This window comes from Saccopteryx leptura, chromosome 3, assembly GCF_036850995.1.
Source record: "Saccopteryx leptura isolate mSacLep1 chromosome 3, mSacLep1_pri_phased_curated, whole genome shotgun sequence".
Classification (NCBI taxonomy): Eukaryota; Metazoa; Chordata; class Mammalia; order Chiroptera; family Emballonuridae; genus Saccopteryx; species Saccopteryx leptura.
Genome location: NC_089505.1, coordinates 314,969,477 through 314,976,556, shown reverse-complemented (window position 1 = coordinate 314,976,556; position 7,080 = coordinate 314,969,477). Strand labels below are relative to the sequence as shown.

The 7,080-nt window shown below is 36.7% G+C and overlaps 1 non-coding gene across 1 annotated transcript; it reads left to right on the top strand.

Moving 5' to 3' along the window:
- The first annotated feature begins 3,352 nt into the window (after positions 1-3,352).
- On the top strand, positions 3,353-3,428 carry TRNAP-GGG (transfer RNA proline (anticodon GGG)). The gene has a single exon. It is a non-coding gene; the product is annotated as a tRNA-Pro (tRNA).
- The last annotated feature ends 3,652 nt before the right edge of the window (positions 3,429-7,080 follow it).

Below are 7,080 nucleotides of genomic sequence, written 5' to 3'. Positions count from 1 at the left end.
CATGGAACATAAAAGCAATGCAGAGACACAAAGGGTCCTAGGAAAGCTGTGAAACGTGGTTGGGGCTGACAGTCCATGGGACATGGACTTACTAGGAAAGAGAAGCAGAAATGTCTCTGCTGCTAATTTTCAACTGCCACCAATACTTTGTTCTCTTGTTTTCTTTGTCGGTACCAAACACTTCTCTGATAGTATAAATAAACACCCTTTTCTATTGTTGTTGATATAGAAACATTTGGTTATAATGTGATCACATACATAGAAGATTTATGTTTATGTAGCTATATGCAGATACAACCTATATCTTCATTTGAGCTCTTCATTAAAATCATTTTAATTTGTGACCTAAGAGCATTGCTGTTCTGAAGTGTCAGATTTTGAAAAAGAATATTTTTCTTTCTATATTTTATTCTTTCTCTCTACCTTCTTGCAATTTTTTTGCTTCCCCCCCCCATATTTTCCTGACAGTCAATCCTAATAATTCTTCTTATAAACTTTCACTTTCAAATGGTCATTCTATTAGAAAATTCTTCACTCATTTTTAGGTTAAATTTAAATTAAATACAGCTGGGTCTTCTACAACTCAAGGCATATGTATACCTTACTAAATTTAATATAAATGCCTCTACCACAAACTGTCAACACTTGAGTCAATGTCAGACATGAAGTGTGTGTGTTTCTAGTCTTTGAACACACTATCTACACTGCTAGCCTCCCAAAAGCCTCTAGAGAATAAGAATTGAGGAAGAGAACTGAAAGAAATCATTATGTGAATATTTTTTTAAAAAGAAAAAACTAAGGAAAGGGAATTGATTTATTTTTCCAGAAAATAGACAAGTTTGGGAAAATGAAGAGTTGAATGCATTTATGAACCCTTGACTACAATAAATGACCTAAATTTATTAGTAGAGAACTGAGTATCAGATTATCCTCTAAAATACCTCATAACAGGAGGTAAATAAGAACAATCTCCAAAACATTCTCAAATGTTCTTTCATCAGGAATAAGTAAGAATATTAAGTTTTTGTAGATTGGGAGGACAGGGAGAGAATAAGAAACTACAGGTGACATTAGATTTCAGCCACCAGTATGATATATTATAGACATTAAAAATAGGATGGTATTGACCAGATCTGTTGGTTAGAGCTTCATTCCAAAGCATAGAGGTTGTAGGATCAATCCTCAGTCAGGGAACATACAGGAACAAATTGATGTTTCTGCCCTGTCCCTTAAATAAATAAATAATACTTTTAATTGGCTGTATATTTTAAAAGGAAAGGACAACCATGTTATCATAAAAAACCTAGATGATTAATACTTTTATATAACATTCATTCTATATGAGAGAATTTTAATTAAATTCTTAATAACTTTTGGAACAAAGAGCTCAAATTGTACTGATCAATATAAAATGCAGGATTTAACACAAGATCCTAATGTGTATTAATTAATTGAGTCAACAGTTATCTAAATATGGCAGTTCTTAAAGGATGTAGTTTTAAGAGAGAAGGTTGATCACATCCAATATCAGCAGTCTCACCTCCTGCACCAAATCCTATAAATAATATATAGGTATAGCATTGCCCAAAACTGAGATGAATACTTTTAGTGGTTCAGGGTGTAGGAGAAATCAGTAATGGTTATCTATGTTTCACAATATGGCCTGCAGAGCTGAAAACATTCGAAGCTATAAAACTATACTGACACAGAAGGTTATAGCAAATTTGAGCAAAACCACAATGGTAGAATTCATGAACAGAGGACATCCAGAGCCATAACCAGGGTGATCCACTAAAGTAACTCAATTTGAGAAATCAGAAACAGAGATCCCTCCATATCATCTCCTAAGTCTAGAGCCAACCTCTAGCACCTGGGTGTTTTACTCTGAACAGGAATGTTTATTATGAAAGTTTAGGGAAGCGAGACAAGTCAGTGATTTAGCTGCACATTCTGTCAACCATCCTCACCCTAAAACTATGTGGACCACAACCTTACAAGTAGCTCCCACACTCAAAACAAACAAACAAAAAAACGACAACTCACAAATGACTTGAATACAAAATATAAAGCGACCTAACATGTAGTATGTATCATCGTTTAGAAATATCAATGACAATAAATGTGAATAATATGTGATATGAATAATTTAAACTCACCTACATTATAGAGACACTCATTCTGGATTTTAACATATTTAGTTAATTGATGATTTATTAGAGATGTATCCAATACCAAATATAATAAGAAAATTAAAAATAATGAAATGGAGGATTTGGGTTATACATAATAAAATAAATACAGTATGTCTGATCTCTTCATAAAAATCCCTAAAAAATAGAAAAATTATAAAGTAGGCATAAAATGGGTAAAGGTATCAATCAATTTTTGGAAAAGCAGGCAAAAATAGATGTTAGAAGCATTAAGAAGAGAGAACATCAAGTGTTTCAAGAGGGTGGTGCTAATGAGAAATCGACTAACATAGAATAACACCCCCAAAATTTCAAAACTTGCAAACAAGAAAAACTATGTAAGGCAAGACTAGAAAAAAAAAAAACAAGATTAACAGTAAATTGAGTAAGGAGAAGTATAAGAAATCTGTCATCCATGAAAAAATTTCAGAACTGATCAAAATTATCAACCCACACTTTTAAGAAGGTCAGTGAATCTCTAACTATCTCTTTTGGAGAAATGTTATCCCTTCCTTCAACTCCTGAAGTAAAGCTGTTGGCTCAATGGGGTCCTTGGATCACCATTTCCCTAAATGCCCAAGCACAGTGCTGTGGTGACTCAACTAGGCTAGAATCCAATGATATTCAGTGGACTTCAATACCCTGTGGGAATTGGGGTTCAGGGGAACAGCACAAATAAAATCTGATAATTTGGTTACTATTATTGCTGTAAGTAGAAGTCTTATATCTCTGAGTCAGGAATATTGTGTATTCCAGCAACATTCATGAAACCATGCCAAGCCTAACATGCTAGCTTGCATAAAAGGCAAAATTTTGAGTACTTCACAGCACTAGACAACTACATTATCAAACAACATAAAATGAAAGCAAGCAGCATTATTACAGATGATGATATAAAACAACATTTTATAAATAAGTCATCCTAACAGAAAAACATGGTAATGCTAAATCTGTAGGCACCCCCCCCCAAAAAAAATAACCTAATTAACCTACCTAAAACATTGTATCTAATAATAACATAATTCACCTTTTCCCTAAGCATTTCTTAAAATATACCATAAACTGTGTCAAAAAAGAAAGCCTCAACGAATTTGAGAATTTGAGAAGATTAAATATTTTAGATGGTCTTCTGATCAGATTAAGCACTCAAAAAAGATGAGGAGGCCCTGGCTGGTTGGCTCAGTGGTAGAGCATCGGCCTGGGGTGCAGAAGTCCCGGGTTCGATTCCCGGCCAGGGCACACAGGAGAAGCTTCCATCTGCTTCTCCAACCCTCCCCCTCTCCTTCCTCTCTGTCTCTCTCTTCCCCTCCAGCAGCCGAGGCTCCACTGGAGCAAAGATGGTCCGGGTGCTGGGGATGGCTCCACGGCCTCTGCCCCAGGCGCTAGAGTGGCTCTGGTCACAACAGAGTGACGCCCCGGAGGGGCAGAGCATCGCCCCCTGGTGGGCATGCGGGTGGATCCCGGTCGGGCACATGCAGGAGTCTGTCTGACTGTCTCTCCCCGTTTCTGGCTTCAGAAAAATACAGAAAAAATAATAATAATAATAATGAGGAGGGGCCCTGGCCGGTTGGCTCAGCGGTAGAGCGTCGGCCTGGCGTGCGGGGCACCCAGGTTCGATTCCCGGCCAGGGCACATAGGAGAAGCGCCCATTTGCTTCTCCACACCCCCTCCTTCCTCTCTGTCTCTCTCTTCCCCTCCTGCAGCCAAGGCTCAATTGGAGCAAAGATGGCCCGGGCGCTGGCGATGGCTCCTTGGCCGCTGCCCCAGGCGCTAGAGTGGCTCTGGTCGCGGCAGAGCGACACCCGGAGGGGCAGAGCATCGCCCCCTGGTGGGCAGAGCGTCGCCCCTGGTGGGCATGCCGGATGGATCCCGGTTGGGCGCATGTGGGAGTCTGTCTGACTGTCTCTCCCCGTTTCCAGCTTCAGAAAAATAAAAAAAATAATAAAAAAAATAAAAAAATGAGGAGGAAATTCCACATGTATGTAAATTAAAATATATTTAAAACTAAGCCATAAGTCAAAAATAAATCAATATATAACTTAGAAAATATTTTAAAATGAATTATGGTAAATATACTACATATCAAAATTATGGAATGCAGCAAAAGACACTTTGGCCTTAAATACATGTACTAAAGAAAAAGTAAGTTGAAAAGCAAATAGCTTTCTTGAGATGGTTCTCTATGTACTGACGCTGTAGAGATAGAGCCATATGTACTAACCTGTTAGATTTTCAAGATCAAGTATAAGAAAAGCAAGCTGAAGAAAATGTTACTTCATTTAATGTAAAAATACAGATCTTAAAAAAAGAATAAAAATATGCAATAAAGTCTTTTCCTTCATACATAAATGTTTCATGTAAATCACATAAGAAATGTCAAGATGACTAGCTACAAAAAAAAAAAAAAGTTGACAACCACCAAGGGGTTAGGAGAGGATCAGCATTTGAAAGGAGTCATCAAAGAAGACTACAAGGAATATCTGTTATTTTGACCCCCAGTACTGACTGCCCCTCCTTAAACACACTGCTATTACCTTTGGAGAAACCTTTTGTGTCAACCAATGTGCTTGTGTGAAACTGAACACTCCCAACCAAGATTGAAACATGTAAACAAGGCCCAAAGCAATCAATGTTTTCCAGTTCCATAAAACAGTGATTGGCTCAGGCCTATAAATCAAAACAAATGAAACTCATATCTGGAAATGTTTTAAAAGCTATTATAAAATACAGAAGTAGAAGGAAGAAAGCTAAATCCATTGCAGCCCCCTTGCAACCTTGGAGGCAGAGCCTGAGAACGTGCCAAGTTGGTGGTGGTATTGCCAAGGTACATACAGAGAGAGACACGGAGTCCCGCCATGAATGGAATCCTGGGTAAGCCAAGGGCTTCCATCATGTGTATCAATAAATCCTTGCAGGCGCTTAGGACATTTGGGTTCACTCTTTAGTCATTTGCCACCAAAATGTTTTCTCCAATAGAGATCCCTTGGGTTATCATTTTTGTTATAAATCTTACTAAGAAAATATACCTATATATTTTATAATTTAAATACTTTAATAAAAACAAATTTAAAAAATATCACAATTAGACTAAAGGATTTCTAAGTTCCATTTATTCTTATTAGTTTAAGATTTTTATTTAAGGTTTTATTAAAGTATTGGACATGGAATCATAAAATAGTTTTTAAATATAAAACATCTTGGCAGATAGACAACAAGGAAGTAATAACCCCAAATATTTTCTAGAATTATATGGATATAATGAGTACATATATAAAAAGTAAAAAGTATAGATGGAATGTAATAAAATCCTTAGATTAAACAACAGAAAGGTTGTAGTCATTTTCCAAACTCCTTCTCCCTTAATTATTACTAACAGACAATGGGAGCCCTTCCATTAAAATGTTGCTCTCTAAAATGACAAGGTAGGTAGCATGAGTTTTACAGGTAAAGAGACAAACCTTCTTGTAACTGTTATGCTTGCCTGAAAGATTACATCTTTGAACAGGACCTTTAAGGTACAAGTTCTTGTAATCCTCCTTTTTTCTCCTTGTGCTTTTACATTCTAGTCTCTCCAATTCTGAGGAGTTCAGAAATAAGAGGACCCATTCACTTCCTCTGTGCAGCTGGTCTTCCTATGGTCAGAGGTGTTCTTTCCCTAAGCACTGTAGTATTTGACTTGGCATTTTCTACTTCATTGTCCATTTGTTATCCTTTTTTTTTTCAAGAAATATTTAACATTACTTTGTATTAGTTTCAGGGGTACAGCATAGTGTTTAGACAATCAAATACTTTACAAAGTGTTCACCTCAAATCCTATATTTCCAGTAACCTCTGGGCACCATACATAGTTATTACAGTATTATTGACTGTATTCCCGATGCTTTATTTTATGTCCCCATGACTATTTTGTAACTACCAACCAGTTATTCTTAATCCCTTAATTTTACCTATTTGTAATAAAACCATTGAAAACAGTATTTTTTAATATAAAAAGAAAAGCTTGGTTTTCCTCAATGGCCACTAGGCCTAAATGTTACCACAGGAGGCGCCACGTTGCTGTGAGGGCTTGCGGCTCAGCCACAGAGGTGCTCAAGTACGATGGAGAGAGCACATGGTGACTGCACATGGAGAGAGCACATGGTGATTGCAAACGGGCCCACACCACGGTCACTTCACGTGTGTGCCAACCTGCCAGAGGACAGCTGCAAACGTTGATAACTTTCAGTTTCCATATAACAATCTGACTTAAGTTACACAAAATCATGTACTTTATATCTTCCTTATGTATTATTTCCATGACTACTCGGGCCCTCAATTGTTTTGTAAAATGATGCAACTGTTTACAAGACTGGAAATGCAGGATCAAAACAAACAGGTGGTCTGTCTGCCACAAACTGGCAAGCCAGATTGTTCATTGTAAATTAATCATAACAAAATACCTGATTTGGGGCATAGCATCAATACCTTTAGGAAAAAAAAAAAGTAACTTTGTAATCCAAAGCCTTCTTAAAAAACTATGTCATTTAGTAAATTAAATTGTCTATTTAATAAGAAAAAAAAACAAATGAAACTGACATGGATGCACACACTGTTTATTATTGGACTTGGAAGACACAGTGCAGATGGAAATACCCCATCCCACTATTGGTCAGTGCAAGATGCACTGTTATCTTCCTTTAATTTTTTTTAACTTTAATTTTCTATTCTCACTCTTACTTTCATTCTCTTAGCTACTTTAATCATTTTAATTCATGGCCTTAAAGTGCATGTCTCTTTCAAAATATAAAGCTCTGTTTTATGTGGTTTTCAATTTAAATTGATATATTGCTTTGATCTTGTTCTGATGCATACTCTTCAATATCACTGCCTCTTACTGCAACATAGTGTTCCT